Below are 17,629 nucleotides of genomic sequence, written 5' to 3'. Positions count from 1 at the left end.
ATGTAAATTGAGTTACAAAAAAAAAAGTTTCAGGAAAAAAAAATCTATTCAATTACTGCAGTAAGATATATAGCCCAAGCTAGGTGCTACTTTATAGGATGCGTAAAGTTAGACTTGTGTTCATGGAAATGTATATATCACCTGTGTTTGCTATGAAAATATTTAGATTAATTAAGGTCTTTAGTAATTCATGCGGAGGGAAAACAGTATAGAAAGCAAACATAAATACCAGAGACAGTGTGGGAGGAGAGTGAGAGATGGCGGAGGGTAAGAACAGGTAATCAAGGATGGGGGAAAAAAGCAAAACATACAGAAAACAAGAAATGGAAAATTATTTGCTGACAATAACATGTTTGTTGATGTGCTTGATTGAGACAATATACAGTGTACTCTGGATGGAAAATCTCATTTTGTATGCTGTAATGATGTACAGTGAATGAATGCAAATAAATAAATTGAAATAAAAAAAAAAACTACAATGATATACCAACTAACCCCAGTCAGAATGGCAAAGATTAAAAAAAAAGAAAGAAAAAGATCAATCCTGGCAGTCACACTCCCAGTGCCCAGAGGTACCTAGTGTATGATGGTTACTCAATAAACATTTGTTGAGTGAAAAACCAAAACCAAAACCAAAACCAAAAAAAAAAAAGATGTAAGATATAACTTTTCTGAAAGAAAACATTTACAGTAGTAGTAAAAGTATAAAGTAGTTAGAGGGCCAGCAGGTGGCATGGTGGTTTGATAGCTAAGGCACTGAATCATACGAGATGAATCCCTGGTTCGAATTCTAGACCCAGCTGCTTGAAAAACATACATGGCGTGTGTGCCCAAAATTTCAAGAGGATAATGGAGGAGAAGGGATTGTAGTGTGGCCATCCTCCCTGGGGGGGGGGATGATTTCTCACTTTCTCTCTCTGTCTCTCTCCGGTGAGTGCATGAACCCTGTGGCAAAACCAAAACCAAGTAAACAAACAATAAAACAAACAAAAAAAACTTAAAAAAATGATGTGCACACACACACACACATATTAAGTCTATGCAAAAATGTGTCATGATTTTCCCAAGAACCCAATATATATAAGATATTTAGAAGTAAATTTAACCAAAATTTAATAAGATAAAAACAATGAAAAATGAAAAAGCATTAAAAATATCCTAAATAAATAGTGTCATACACCAAGTTCATGAATGAAAAGACACAATATTTTAGAGATTACTTCTTCCCAAATTAATACATAGAGTGCTATGGTTTAGGTATGTTGGAAACTTAACCCCCAATGCAAGGGTGTTGGGAAGTGGATCCCAGTGAGAGGTGATTAGGAGTCAATCAATGCCATTATCCCCGGAGTGGGGTGCACAGGGCTCCATATGGAGGTGGGAGTGCCGTCTCCTTCTATACTCTTTTCATTTCCCTCTCTTTGCCCTCCCACCATGGCGCGACATGGCAATAAGGCCCTCACCAGATGCTGGCCCCTTGGTCTTGGACTTCCCCACCTCTAGAATGATAAGCAGGCTAATTCTGTTCATGATAAATCACTCAGGCTCAGGATTCTGTATGGCAGCTCAAAATGGCCAACACACACAGTTAATATCATATCGATTAATCTTTCCAGTTTTTGGCAAGAGCTTGGAAATGATCTAATCAAGTTGAGTATGCATACATCATAAAACCCAGCGATTGTATTCCTGGGTGGACACTCTACGGTCACTCTGGCCCCTTGTACACGATGTAAGAAGGCAGCATCACTTGTTAGTATGCCCTGTGGTAGGCAGTCTTTAAAGTGGCCCCTATTAATTCCTACCCTCAGGTATTCCTACCTCGGTGTAAACTAACTCCTTGACGATGGGCTGGACCACCAGGCAAAAATGGTGGGATGTCATGTTTGAGACGAGATTACAGAAAGAACCCTGCTTCTCTCCTCTTTCTTTCAGGAAGCCATGTAGTGACTAACCTCTACACTGAGAACTGACGTGTCCAGCTAAAGTCAGTGAGGCTAGAAGGTCAGCCCGCAGTCACATGAGTAAGCTTCAAGGAGGCCCCCTGACCCCACTCCCAGCCTACAGATAACTGTGTGGTTTCACTCAATATTTTGGTTCCTTGATTACAGCCAGTGAGAGACCCTGAGTCAGAAACCCCCAGGTAAGCACTTCCTCGGGAAAATAGAGAGATAATAGGAAGATAGGGTTTGTCTTGGGTCTTCATTTTTTGTTTGTTTGGGATTTATTTGATTTTAAACTGTTAGGTGTTGGAGTACAGTAGTTTTCCCCTCATCTGTGGGGGATCTGTTCCAAGACCTCCAATGGATGTCTGAAATTGTGTAGAGTACTCAAACCGATAGATACTACATTTTTTAAAAACCTGGAAACCAACACAGCTTCTAAGTGACTAATGAGGGGGTGGCATAAACAGGCAGACATGCTGGGACAATTCACATCCCAGGTGGGACTGGCAGGATTGGAATGGAGCAATTTAAGACTTCTGAACTGCGGGACAGCAAATGGCATAATGATTATGTCACTGGACTCCCACATAGTCAACCGCAGTTCAAGTCCCAGACCCAGCAGCTTAAAAATAACACCGGGCACGTGTACATGCATACCCAAGATTCCAACGGGAGAACGAAGAAGAAGAGACTGTGGAGTGGCCACTCAGCTGGAGGGGAGGTCATTTCTCACTTTCTGTCTCTCTAGTGAGTGCACATGCCCTATAGCAAAAACCTCTCTCTCTCTAAAAAGAAAAAAAATTCCAAACTGTTATTTCTGGGGATATTCCATGAAATATTTTTGGATCCCGGTTGACACATTTAATATTTTCAGACCCCAGTTGACTGAGGGGAAGTGCAAGTGAAACTGCAGAGAAGAGGATGTGCTGTGATTTATTACACAGCTATAGATAACTGATCCAGCTCCCAAACCACGAACAGCTAAATGTCCATCAGCAGAAGAAGGAGTAAGTGATAAAACATTCACACCACAAACAGGAGGCACCACAAAGGTGAATCTCAAAACCCTGGGAGTATGTACAGGGTCATGTTATTACGGAAGCAAACATTAGGGAACGCCAACTCAGATGTTTTCGAAAACAGAAAGCAAGGGAATGGAATGATTAAAACAAATACAGGAGAGATGTCAGTCTCAGGGAAGGGAGGAGAATGGGGTAAGCAGGGACACCCATGGGCTCCTGGGGCACCCACATGCCCCACTGCCTGCGCTAGAGATGGTCAGGCATTCATCTCTTTCCTTCTGAGACTGCTCTTAGATGTCCCGCATATTTTTTTAATTCATTTTTTGAAACAAAGCAAAAGAAAAAAAGAATTCCGAGTACTGAGATGCAATCAACTGATGATTATGGAGTTTGGAGTTGGATGGATGGACGGATGGTTGGCGGTCAGCCAGACATGTATTCCGTCCCTTACGTCTCGTTACAGCTGTTCTTCCAAGCTTCCGCCGCCAGGCAGGTTTCCTCCTGTACTTACTTAAGGCCTTCTTGCTGCAGGTTGGGCCAGCTCCGCTGCCAGCTAAGGGCTGTTTATCCCGGAACTGTATTTGGCTGCTTCAGGCCAAATGCATTCCAAACTAAGGTTCTCGAGTCCCCGCACCCACGCTCACTACCCCGCCCCGCACCCACCCTGCTGCCCACCAAGAACACCCTCCGAGCCTGCGGGCGCGAAGGGCACTAAGTAGAGGAGGAGTTTGACCGCGGGTTAAGCAGAGACAAGCTACACGAAGAGATTCAATACCGACCCTCCAGCAGGTGAGATAACATCGCCTCCACTGTTCCTTTCAGCTCAAATCTCAAGGGCTCCCTTCGGAGCACAAAACAAATCACGTGAAAATAGGGGGCCATCGCCTTCTGTAAAGCAGAGAGGGAATAACAATGCGGCAAGAACCAAACAGAGACCCAGTTGCCGGCAAAATCAGAAAAGGAACGGAGAACAAGGCTGGAGTCCTCTGCGGACTCGGCTGTCGTCGGGCACGCACAGAGCCCCCAGCCGGATCCTCACCCTCCCAGCCTCCTTGCAAAGCCTCGGGGCATCACCAGCTCTTCCCTCTCCTTGCCCCGGGCACCTGGCGCTTCGGGCTGTGGTCTTTGTGGCTGCAGGCCTCTCCTGGCCCAGAACCCATCGTTGAACACCACTCACCGTTTGCCCCGCTTTTCCAGCAGCGCGGGTTCGGGGCAGAAAGGTCTGGCTACGAGGGGACAGCGGTGGTTCCCAAGGGGATGGAGCTTCTCAGTAGAGAAGGGCCAGGGAGGTGGACGCTGGGCTGGGGACGTGGAAAGTCACCGGCACAGAAGGGGGCGAAGAGAGTGCCGTCTCTGGGAGCTGATTGGTCGCCACGGGGCTGGGGCGGAGCTAGGAAGGAGACCTGGGCTGCAGAGGCCTGGCTTTGTGTCAGTCTCAAGATGCTGAGCCCCAATCCGGGATGGAGACCCAGGCGTCTGCCCTGGAAGGCAGTGGAGCAATCCGTTAAAAAAAAAAAAATTCACGCGCTGATGTATGAACAAGGGCAGGATTGATAATTAATTGCAGCTTGTCGCATGAAATAATACACAATCATTTTAAAGAAAAAGCTATGTCAATGGGTCCTGGGACTATTTTTAATTAAAAATCTAGTTGTGTTAAATCTAGAGTAAGATGAATTCTTATAAGAAGACACTTACACTAACCAGTGGATAGGTGACAGTTACTGGTGAGGCTGGGAGGGAGGGTGGATTTGGAAGCCGCTACATCCTCCACCTATTAACTTTGGAAGCCGCTACATCCTCCACCTATTAACTGGGGTGAGGACTGGCTTCCCACTTGGCTTCCAACCACCACACACTTATTGTTTAAAACCATGCTGTTAGTTGACTTGTGATTCTGTGGGTCAACCACAAGTCTCGGTGGGTCCTTATCAAGGTGGAGTCAAGGCTGCTCTTCTTCCTGGAGAATTAAGGGAAGAATCCCTTTTCCAGTTTCCAGGGTTGTCCCTGCCCCTCCCGCCATCCCTGACTTGGGGCCCTTTTCTCCATCTTCTATTGCCCCAACTTCTGACCCTCCTGTAGCAGTCTCCTACCTCCCCTCTTTGGTGTAGAAGGACCCTCGCGATCACTTTGGACCTCTCTAGATAATCCTGGATAATCTCCCTTCTCAAGGTCGGGCCGATTAGCTGCCTTAATGCTATCTGCAACCTTAATGCTCCTTTGCCACATAACATTGCACAGGAACAGATTCTAGGAATGAGGTCTTGGCCATCTTCAGGGGCCGTTTTCTGCCTGTCACAGAGGGCTTGTTTCCTTCTAGCTCAGTGTCCTCATCAGTCACATTGGGGATGGTGATCATTTCTATGGGATTATGATGAGGATTAGGTGAGTAATGCAGATACAGCACTTCAAGCATACCTGGCATGTGGCCAACACTATGTGAATGTTCACCATGACCACAGAGAGAAATAGGTCTCCCAGGCCTCTTCTGTGAGTCTTTGAATCACACAGCTGCCAGTGACCTCACTCCACAACAAATAATAACTCCTTTCCTCCTAGGCTCAGAGTCAGTTGCAAAGTGAGTTGCATCATGGGTCTCTTCACCTTCACTGCTGGTTCTTCTCTTCCTCAGTGGCATGGTGCTTACAAGCAAGGCCTTCATGTCCCCCTTCTGAGAGAGTCTGACCTGTTTTCTTTTTTGCCTTGGATCTAATAGCCCTCCTTAATCCCAAATCCTGCTTCTCTTTTAATGCTAATTTCCCTTAGGTTTTTCTGCTCATCTTCCCTCTCTCCCTATATTGTTCATCCTTATCCCCTAGATAACGTAGTTCCTTACAGGTAGGAAGTGTAGTGGGTAGAAGACCTTACAACCAGAACACTCACCTCATCCTCTTACTGCCTGCCACTTACTAGCCACTTCAAACTCTGCTGCTGTTCCGTGTTGTGTAACACCCATGATCATGTGAAGGAAAGGTCATCTTATACCCCTAGGGCCTGTCAGTACTAAGCTTGCATTCTGGCGTGGGATCCCCTCTTTCCTTCTAGGCTCAGGGTCAGTTGCAAAGAGCATGTTGGTGAAGTCAGAGGAGGAGTAGAGGGGTGAGGGGAGGTGCTGGAGAGGCCAGCAGGGGTAAGACAGGAGCATGGGAAAAGCCTGCCCAGGGCCAGCTGGGACCTCAGTGGCAGAGGTCCATGTGAGCTCTATGTGTTTGTTGGGTGGAGGAGGTTGTCTGCAGCACTGGCCCTGTCTCTTCCCAGCCCTGAAACACACACACACACACACACGCACACGCACACACACAGACGCGCACACAGAAACATGAGGAGCCTGGGGGTCTGGCCAGTGATCTCAGCCTCAGGGATTTTGTACTGAAAGAGCATTGGCATCTAAAGTTCAAGGTCAGTCTCTATCTCTAGACAGATATGAAGTGCTTCTGCTGCCTGTGCTTCCATGCTCTTTTTTTGATAAAGGAGGAGACTGGAAGAGATATTTCAGCTGGGAAACTCTGGGACCACTTGTACAGTGAGATTAAGATCGACTGAAAAAGGTGGTCTTTGTGTGTATGTCTGGGAGGAGAGTGGGGGTGGGCAGGCATGTGTCCTGTTGACTGTCAGCTTCTGAGAGGAGGAGGGATATGGCAAGAGAGAAATGCAGCTGTCTTGGCAGAGAGAATGAGAAATGAGAGAGCACTCAACTGCAAAGGAATCTGGTCTGGGAAAAGCCGTCTTGTACACTGTAAAGATGTATAGTGATTAAATGTAAAAGGAAAAAGAAAAGAAAAGGAAAAAGAAACACAATAATCCCTAAACACCCAACTACCTCCACAGCAGGTCTCCTTGGACACTCTGTTCAACTGCTCAAACACACATACTGGGTTTGTTTTTTCCACCACGATAGGCAGAAACTACCCATCTATGTGGGTAGTAGGCTTGTGTATGTGTAGAAACCTCTTAAAACCAAACTCCTCTACCTGCCCTCCAATGTGGACCAGGTCTGGCAGGCTAGTTGTGCAGGAGGTTAGACTTGTGGGGAAGTGAGGAAAGGACACATAGCTGACATTTCAAGTAAAGGAGATAATGGAGATCCTGCCCTACCCTGACTGGGGTGTCAAGGGGGTCTGGGTTTGGAGACTTGAAATGCACATCTCAGAACACTACCATGATGTATGTAGAAAGATATTAGAGGGCCCATCTGCTTCTCTTCCTTCTCACTTGATTAGAACCCATTATGGAAAGACTAGATAGAGAAGGTTGGCGTTGAAGTCTAGAATCTGCCCTTGGGGACGTAGCCTGCTTGACCTGCATATCTCTCTCAGCTTTATTACGTTTGTATTATTGTCTATAGAAACTCTAAGCCTGGACTCACTCTTGAAAATATGGTGGGACCAGCAGTTGGTGTAATGGCTATGTCACTGGACTCCCATGTAATAGACCACGGTTCAAGGCCCGGACCCGGTAGCTTAAACTCACGGCATGTGTGTGTGCGTGCCCAAGATCTCAAGAGGAAAATGGAGGATAAAAGATTGAAGCATGGCCATACCCCCTGGGGGGTGATTTCTCGCTTTCTGTTTCTCTGTCTCTCTGATGAGTGCATGTGCCCTACAGCAAATAATCTCTCTTAAAAATCAAAACCAAACCAAAACAAAGCCAAACAAAATATGACAAGACATTTTTCTGTATGTATTTCTAAATTTTGCAATGCTTTCCATTTCCTATGCTTTCCCCCACCTCTTAGGTAGTCAGAAAGGCAGTTTGCCAACACAGAAAAAGAATCATCAGTCCATTTCATGAGTGTGAGGCCACAGCAGTAGCCCAAGGCCCCACACTTGGGAAAGTCTCATGTTCAAAATGACTCCACACTCAGGAGGGCCATGTTTGGTTTAATACTCTGCTGTTGCCATCTTGAAATTCTTACTAAGTTTTGAACCAAAGGCCTCACAATTTCATTTTGCACTGGGCCCCCAAATTATATAACAATTGTATAGAAGCAGTCTTAAACAAAACCCTGAGCCATTTACTAGACTTTTAAAAGTGCTGAGACAGTGAGGAGAGAGAGAGAAACAGAGAGAGAGAGAGAGGCAAGACCTTGGAAAACGAACAAATAAGAAAGATGAGAATACACAGACAAGGCATGAAGTTTTAGATCCCAGGAGAGTGATGATGGGGCTGACCTATGAGTGTTTCATCATGGTACCCAAAGGAGCTGGCCAGATCTCAGAGAGAATAGCTCAACCCTGGCATCTATCATGAGATTTTCTGCTAACTCAGTGAGATAGAATCTCAGTGTCAGAATTAAATTGAATTTAATTTAAAAAATTATTTAATATATATGAAGTTTTTGATTCCTGGCAGGAATAAAGCTGCCAGGTCTAAGACTCAAATCATGGTTGTCTACATTGGAGTCCAGTGAGATAACCATTACGCCATCTGCTGGTCCCCAGAGGTTTTTATTGTTGTTTCCAATTCTGCTCATTTCTTTCTCATTTCTTCATAAGCCCTTCCCATATGGACTACTACAAGGACTGAAAAAGATTTTTAAATGAAGAATTACAAACACAAATGTGAAGAAGAAAAGTTTTAAATCTTATGTCTGGAGCATTATGTGTTTAGAAATCAAGTTTGCTCAGAGTCTTGAAAAGGAATTTCACCAAATAAAAAATACAATCAAAATAGAAACAATAGGAGTTGCAAGAAAACAAAGCAAGACACATTAAATTGCAGAGCTTTTTTTTTTTTTGAAAGATTAAGTGTTATTACTTCTTTTTGGGATAATAATTTCTTTATTTTTATGAAAACAATACAGTGCATACATGAGTGGAAAGAAAGGAAAAAGAAAATCATATGACATACACACTATTTTCAATTTTAAAGGTATTTAATTGAACTTGACTCAGTAAGGAAGCCATAGAGTTGCTCAGGTCAATGTTTCTTTACATGAGTATTGAAATATTTCTCTAGTGTCCGTGACAAAGTAAAGGGAGAAGAAGAGCATAGGAAAGGAAACTTTGAGAATAAAAAGAGAGGTAAGACATTTGTGGGACACAGATATGGTTTATTATCTGTTGATGAGGATGTGTATAGTTTTCCCAACAAGGTTGAACTGAGGTGTATATTATGCTGGGTAAAGTCTCTTAAAAATCTAAATGATGGGGACCAGCAGGTGGCATGGTGGTTAAGGCGCTGGACACTCCCACTTGGCTGACCACGGTTCAAGTCTTGGACCTGGTGCCTGGCTTTCTCACTTCCCCTCTTTCTCTCTGTTTCTGTGTCTCTCTCTGTCAAATTTAAAAAATAAATAAATAAAGCAATAAATAAAATTTAATAAATAATTTTTAAAAATCTAAATGATGTATAGTGATTGAATGTATAAATAATAATAATAATAAAGAAAAAAAAAGAAATATTTCTCATGTTCTGAACCAGGTGGGTATATTCTATTCTCAAGGAATGGTGCTCTTCTTATTATTCTTTTTTAGTTTATTTATTTATTTTTTTCCATGACTAAGAGAAACAGAGAGGGAGAGAGAACTCACAGCAGGATCTTGGTGCTATTATCTACCCGCATCCTCAGCTGCCCTAAATCATGTTTAAGCATGTACTCAGTGACGTCTACTGGTGGAAACATGGAACCTTCCCATGTGATAAGTCTCACAGAGCATCTTGATTTACAGATGTGTCACTCCCTGGACCTCAAAAAATTGTTGAACCAGAGAAAGTGTGAGAACCGTTATTTTATTTATTTATTTTGGTTTAGGTGAAGACGCTGATGGAAGTCAGAAGTTGAAGGATTATATTTTCACTTTTTTCAGGGCTCCTCATCGCTTCATTCCACCAAGGGAAGACTGAATGACATTAGCGAGAATTCTTAGTGTTTTCTTAGCACAGTTTCTTAGGATATGGAGGGGCCATTGGCAGAATGAGTGGGGGAATAGGGTTAAAACTACATTCCAAGATGAATCAGAATCTTATTTTTTTGCAAAGACAGAATTTGAAACCAGAGAGCACAATTTTGAATATTCATTCTTACTCAAGACATAGTTTGCAGAGCACCCAGAACATACCAAGTGCTCAGTGAACACCAGGTATTTATTATTATTTTACTTTCACTTTTAGAAGTTTACAGAATAAGGCTGTATCCAATTTTTATTTTGCTTTACATTATAAAAATATTTTTGTGTTCTTACAATGTTGTTTAATTTTATTAAATATTAATAGAAATTTTGCAATGTAGCATTTTCTGGCATCTTTACCAAAATTTCCGCCATTGTCCCCTCCCCTTTTTAAAAAGAATTATTTATTTAATTTTGTTTTATTACTATTATTATTATTTTAATTCACCAGAGAGAAACACAGAGAGAGAAGGAAAATGAGAAAGCAAGCTGCCAGGTTCAGGACTCAGACCATGGTTGACCATGTGGGGTTCAGTGCCTTAACCACCATGCCATCTGCTGGCCCCATCATTGCTTGCTAACAGAAATAAGTGTTTATATTAACCAACACATCCCTGGGAAGACTTTGCTTATTTTCTTTTACAGAATTCTCAAGTGTTCACTTTTTATATTGTCTATTAGAAAAATTTGTAGACCTTTTTGCTCTTAGTCACTCAAATATATATCCTCTAAACCCTAAACCTGATCTCTGTCTCTTTCTCTAAATCCTATTTAGGAAACACAAAAATGGTAGTTTGGAAAAAGAAAAAAATGCTCAAGGAATTTTTTCATGGAAACCATTGTGTCTTCTATGTGTACAATCATGTCATTTGCAAATACGGATAATTTCAACTCTTTTTTTTTTTTCTATTTGAATGCCTTTTACTTTATTCTCTTTGCTGGTTGCATTGACGAGGACTTCCAGTAGTATATTGAAAAGGAGTGGAGAAAGTAGGCACCCTCATCTTGTACCAGTTTTTAGCTTTTTCTCATTCAGGATGATGCTAGCTATGGGGTTTTCATAGGTAGCTTTTATTGTGCTGAGGACTGACCTTTCTATGGCAATTTTGCTGATAGTCTTGATCATGAAGGGATGTTTATTTTATCAAATACCTCTTCCAAAAGGATGGAACTGTTCCAAATTCATTCTATGAAGCCTCCATCACATAATAGTATTAAAAATTGTAGTGGACACTAGTGACAAAGTGGAAAGAAAGTGTAGTAGAGGAAGAATGTAGGAAAAGAAATTTGGGGGGAAATGGAAAGGTAAGACACTGGTACACAGATGAAGTTTATTATCTGTTGATGAAGATGTGTATAATAGTCTCAACTGGGCTGGACTGAGGTGTAAACCATGCTGGGTAAAGTCTCTTCACAATCTAAATGATGTCTAGTGATTTAACATATGAATAATAATAAAAATGAAAATAAAAAATAAACAAGGACATGACAAGAAAGGAAAATCATAGATCAATATCTCTGATGAATATAGGTGCAAAAGTTCTCAACAAGAGAATTTGTTTTTCAGCTTTTCCCCATTTAGAATGATGTTAGCTTGGGTTTTGCATAAACAGCTTTTATTGTGTTGAGGAATGACCCTTCTATGCCAATTTTGCTGAGAGTCTTGATCATGAAGGGATGTTAAATTCTATCAAATGCCTTTTTCTGTATCAATTGGCTTAATACTATGATTTTTATCTTTGTTTCTGTTAATATAGTGTATTACGTTTATGGTTTTGTATATGTTGAATCATCCTTGTATCCCTGGGATAAAGGCTACCTGGTTATGATGTATAATCTTTTTATATGTTGTTGGATATGATTTGCTAGTATCTTGCTGAGAATTTTTGTTTCTATATCCATCAGAGATACTGATCTATGATTTTCTTTCCTTGTAATGTCCTTGTCTGTTTTAAGGATAAGGGTAATGGAGGCTTCATAGAAGGAATTTAGAACAGTGTCATCCTTTTGGATCTTTAGAAACAACTTGAATAGAATAGGGGTTAACTCTTCTTTAAAAGTTTTGTAGAATTCAGAGGTAAAGCCATCAAGACCAGGGCTTTTCTTTGTTGGGAGCTTATTCATTACTGATTCAATCTCATTGCTTGTTATGGGTCTATTCAGGCTTTCTATGTCCTTCTGCCTCAATCTGGGTAGATTATATATATCCAGAAATTTGTCCATTGCACCCAGGTTTTCTTGTTTGTTGGCATATACTATCCTCTAACAATGTTTTGTATTTCTATTGTCTTTTGTTATATTGCCTGTGTCATTGCAAATTTCATTTATTTGGTTCCTTTCTCTCTTCTTAATTTGTCTAGCTAATGGTGTGTTAATTTTGTTTATCTTTTCAAAGACCCAGCTTTTACTTTCATTTATTTTTTTGCAGTTTATTTTCTGTTCCATTTATTTTGGCTTGAATCTTTATTATTTATTTTCTTCTGGTATTTTTGAATATTTTTGTTGTAGCTTTTCCAATTCTCTGAGGCATGATGTTAGGTTGCCCATTTGCCAACTTTCCATCTTTTTCTTATGCACACTAATTGCTATGAACTTTTCTATTATGACTGCTTTTGTAGTGTCCCAAAGATTATGGAGACTCGTGTACTCATATCATTGGCTTCCATAAATCCTTTGATTTCAGTCTTAATTTCTTCAGTAGTTGTGAAATCATTCAGGAGAAGGTTATTTAGTTTCCATGTACTTGTGTATTTTTGAGGGTTTTTCCTGAAATTAGTATCAAGTTTAAATCAGTCATGGCCAGAGAAGATGCTAGATACAGTTTCAATGCCTTTGAATCTGTAAAGGCTTGTTTTGTGCCCTATCATCCTTCCATAGGGAGAAAAGCAACCTGTTTTATTATTATTATTAGTTATACATTCAGTTGCTATACATCATTTAAATTGTAAAGAGACTTTACCCATCATGATATACACCTCAGTCCAGCCCAGTTGAGAATACTATATACATCAACATCAACAAGTAATAAGTCATATCTGTGTCCAACAAACGTCTTACCGCTCTAATTTACCCCCCAATTCCTTTCCTATGCTTATCCCCTCTCACACTCTCCTTCTACTTTGTCTTTAGTGTCCATAAAAATTTGCAATGCTTTTACGTCCTCCAGTCTTTCAGTCTCTACCATGGAATGCAGAAGGTCAGTATATGTTAAGTGAAGACATACAATGTCTCTCTTTCATAGCCTGACGCTTCACTCAGCAACATATCTTCCATAATCATCCACTTTCAATCAAATGCCAGGGCTTTGTTTGTTATGGTTGAATAATATTCCACGGAGTATATGTGCCACACTTTTTTAATCTGTTCATCTGTTTGTGGACTTTTGGTTTGGTTCCACTTCTTAGCAATCATGAATAATGCCACAAAAAAAATATAGTTGTGTGCTTTTCCAACTAAACGTACTCCTGTCCTTTGGGTAGATATCCTGGAGTTGAATTGCTGGATCATATGGTAGTTCTATTTGAAGGTTTTTGAGGAACCTCCATATTGTTCTCCACAGTTGTTGGACAAATTTACATTCCCACCTACAATGTAGGAGTGCTCCCCTTTCACCACATCACCACCAGCACTTAACCTTTTTTTTTAATCTTTACCATTCAGACTGGGGTTAGATGGTATCTCATTGTGGTTTTGATCTGCATCTCCCTTATGATGAGGGATGCTGAGCATTTTTTTAAATATGCTTTTTGGTTGTTCATATGTCTTCCTTAGAGAGTTGTGTATTCTGCTCATTTTCCCATCTCTTAATTGGGTTAATCGTTTCCTTCTGGGTAAGCTGCTTGAGTTCCCCATGTATTCTGGTTATCAGTCCCTTATCTAAGGCACAGTTAACAAAAACTCTTCCTCGTTCTGAGGGTTGTCAATTCACACAAATTATGATGTCCTTTGCTGTGAAGAAACTTCTTAATCTGGTGTAATCCCATCTGTCTATTTTGGGGATTATTGCCTGTGCTTTGGAGGTCTTGCTTAAGAATTCTTTGCCTACCCCAATGTCTCCCAGAGTTTCCCCAGTGTTTTCCATCAGTAGTTTTATAGTTTGCAGTTTTAGATTAAGGTCTTTGATCCACATTGAGTTGTTTTTTGTTAGTGATGACAGATAAAGATTCAGATTCATCTTTTTGCAGGTGGATCCCAGGTTTTCCAGCACCATTTGCTAAAGAGATTTTCCTTTTCCCACTGGACTGACTGGTACCCTTTGTTAAATATCAGTTGGCTGTATATTTTGGGGTTTATTTCTGGGGTCTCTACTCTGTTCCACTGGTCCTCATGTCTATTTTTGTGCCAATACCATGCTGTTTTGATTATCACAGCTTTGTAATATATTTTGAGGTCAGGAAATAAGATGCCACCCACTCTACTCTTCTTGTGAAGGGTGACTTTTGCAATGCTAGGTCTTTTATGATTCCAGACTAATTCTATGAGTGGCTTTTGCAATGCTAGGCCTTTTATGATTCCAGACTAATTCTATGATTGTCTTTTCTAGATCTGTGAAAAGTGTGTCTTGTAATTTTATAGGGATTACATTTAATATGCAGATTAACTTGGGTAGTATTGTCATTATGATTATATTAATTCTCCCAATCCAGGAACATGGGATGTCCTTCCAGTTTTTTTGTGTCCTTTTCTATTTCCTTTTTAAGGTTTTTATAGTTTCTCTTATAGAGGTCTTTGACTTCCTTGGCTAGTTCTCTTCCTAGGTATCTTATTCTTCTTGTGGCTATGGTAAACGGAATTACTTTCTTCAGTTCTGTGTCTTCTGTCCTAATTATAAAGGCATGCTATATTTTGTCAAATGCTTTTTCCACATTGATTAAAATGATCATATGGTTTTTACCTTTCTTTCTGTTAATATGGTGTATTACATTTATGGTGTTGTATATGTTGAACCACCCTTGCATCCCTGGAATAAAGGCTACTTGGTCATGATGAATAACCTTTTTTGGTATACTATCAGATATGGTTCCCAAGTATGTTGTTGAGAATTTTCCCATCTATATTAATCAGAGATATAGAGCTGTAGTTTTCAGGTTTTTTTTGTCATATCCTTATCCATTTGGGAATGAAGGTAATAGAAGCTTCATAGAATGAATGTGGAAGTGTTCCCTATTTTAGGATCTCTAGAAACAGTTTGAGTAGAATGAGTTTACCTTTTCTTTAAGCATTTTATAAGATTCAGCAGTGAAGCCAATGGGGCCTAGACTTTCTTTGTTGGGAGATTATTTATTATTTATTCAATCTCATTGCTTGTTACAGGTCTATTTTAGCTTTCTATGCCCTCGTGAGTAAATCTTGGTAGAATAATGCTCCAATAAATGTGGATGTGCAAATGCGATTCTGACCAGGTGTTTTTCTGTCCTTTGGGAAAATACGAAGGAGTAGAATTACTGTTATATGGTAATTCTACTTGTAAAATTTTAAAGAACCTCCATATTGTTTTCCACAGTGGCTGTACTAATTTACAGTCTCACTTATAGCGCAGGAGGGTTTCCTTTTCACCACAGCCCTCTCAGTACTTTTTTTTTTTTTGATAGCCATCTGACTTGGATTAAATGATATCTCATTGTGCTTTTGATCTGCATTTCTTCCTTTATGATATGAGACAGTGTCCATTTTTCTTATATACCTTCTGGTCATTCACATGGCTTTGTTTGAGAGTTGTCTATCAGCTCATTTGTCCATTTTTAATTTAGATTATTAGTTTTTGTGGGTGAGCTGCTTGAGTTCTGTATATATTCTAGTTATCAACTCTTTATGACCTATGTAAGCACCATGTAAACATTGTAATCAGAAAGCTTGACATCAATACATTACTACCATCTAATTTTTTCAAAAATTATTTATTCATTTATTATTTTATTCATGATAAGGAGCATGTGTACAAGGATTAGGTACAGGGGAAGAAAGAGAGAAAAGAAGGGTCTGGTCACACCACCATCCCCTTTTCTTCAGCTCTCAAGCTTGTCAGGGTCATTGGCACATATGTGCCTAGTGCACTTCAGGTTGACTTGAGAATCAGAACCCATTATCAGTCATGTGGCTTCCACCACTATAGTTTGGTATGCCACTGCAGTAGTCAGTGGACTGACTGGGCACTCTTGAAGACTACTGATCAATTACTTTGTACATCCTCAATTTGGATTTTCCTGATGTTTTCTCATGATTACTTTGAGGGTGTGCAATTTTCTAGGAGTCTCCAGAAGTGATGCTGAGCCCTTCCTTGTATTGGATGTTGCATGACCTCTATTTATCCCACTAGTAATGATGCTCATGCCCACTACTTGATTAAGGTGTGTCACCAAGCAGTTGACGAGAAGTTTTCTTTAGCAAAAACTTCCCATTACGCACTCCTACGTTACAGTCCTCCAATGCTATTTTAATGTAACATCCTACCTTACAGTCCCACAAAACTTACTCCTTCCAAATGTAGTGGCATCACTAGGGTCACTGACTTGACCTTATTTATATGTACACAGTTTTTTTTTAGTCATATTAGCCTTATCTTATTTGAGTATTTGGAACATTTTTTCTCTCTCTCTTTTTTCTTTCAGATATGTAGTCTCACTTGTTTCTAATTTACATGTAAGGACATCACTCACTGGTTTTCAAGATCTCACTTTTTTTTTAAGAGATTTTGGCTTAGGGCACTTGCACTCACTGGAGAGAGTGAGAGAGACAGAAACAGAGGAAAAGTGAGAAATCAACCCCTAGGAAGATGGCCATGCCACAATCCCTTCTCCTCCATTCTCTTCCTGGGATCTTGGGCAAGCACACACACACACATCTAGTTTTTATTTTTTTCCTTTTATTATTATTTTTTTATTAATTTTTAAAATTTTTATTAATACATTAAATCAAAATACCAGATCTGTCAAATTCACAATGAATCATGCAACATTACAACAGACATAACAGAAACATAAAACATCATTAGAGGATACTATGTGCGACTATATACCAACAAAGAAGAAAATCTGGATGAGATGGACAAATTTCTGGACATGTATAATCTACCGAGATTGACTCAGGAAGACATAGAAAGCCTGAGTAGACCTATAACAGGCAACAAGATTGAATCAGACAAAGAAAAGTTCAGGCCCCAATGGCTTCACTGCAAAATTCTACAAAACTTTTAAAGAAGAGGTAACCCCCATACTATTCACACTGTTTCTAGAGATCCAAAAGGAAGGAACCCTTCCAAATTCATTCTGTGAGGCCTCCATTACCCTCATTCCCCAAACCGTAAGGATATGACAAAAAGGGAAAACTACAGACCTATATCCCTGATGAATGTAGATGCAAAAATACTCACCAAGGTACTTGCTAACCATATTCAACAGCATATAAAAAAGGTTATTCATCACAACCAGGTAGGCTGTATTCCAGGGATGCAAGGTAGTTCAATATACAGAAAACCATAAATGTAATACACTGTATTAACAGAATGAAAGGTAAAAAACATGTGATCATTTCAATCGATGAGGAAAAGCATTTGATAAAATACGACATGCCTTTATGATCAAGATTCTCAGTAAAATTGGCATAGAAGGACCATTTCTCAGCATAATAAAAGCCATTTATGAAAAACCTACAGGTAACATACTGAATGGGGAAGAGCTGAAAACTTTTCCATTAGAAACTGGTACAAGACAAGGCTGCCCACTTTCTCCACTCTTATTCAATATAGTACTGGAAGTTTTAGCTAATGTGATCA

The 17,629-nt window shown here is 40.2% G+C and overlaps 1 protein-coding gene across 1 annotated transcript in view; it reads right to left on the bottom strand.

The window, feature by feature from the left end:
• TCAF1 (TRPM8 channel associated factor 1) overlaps positions 1-4,312 on the bottom strand; it is a 50,558-nt gene extending 46,246 nt beyond the window's left edge. Inside the window, exon 1 of the mRNA XM_006159582.3 lies at positions 4,146-4,312. The gene's annotated coding sequence lies outside the window, so the exon portion shown is untranslated. The remainder of the gene's footprint in view (positions 1-4,145) is intronic.
• Between the last annotated feature and the right edge of the window lie 13,317 nt (positions 4,313-17,629).

This window comes from Tupaia chinensis, unplaced genomic scaffold (genome assembly GCF_000334495.1).
Source record: "Tupaia chinensis unplaced genomic scaffold, TupChi_1.0 Scaffold000637_1, whole genome shotgun sequence".
Taxonomy (NCBI): Eukaryota; Metazoa; Chordata; class Mammalia; order Scandentia; family Tupaiidae; genus Tupaia; species Tupaia belangeri.
This window is presented reverse-complemented; position numbering and strand designations above follow the sequence as displayed.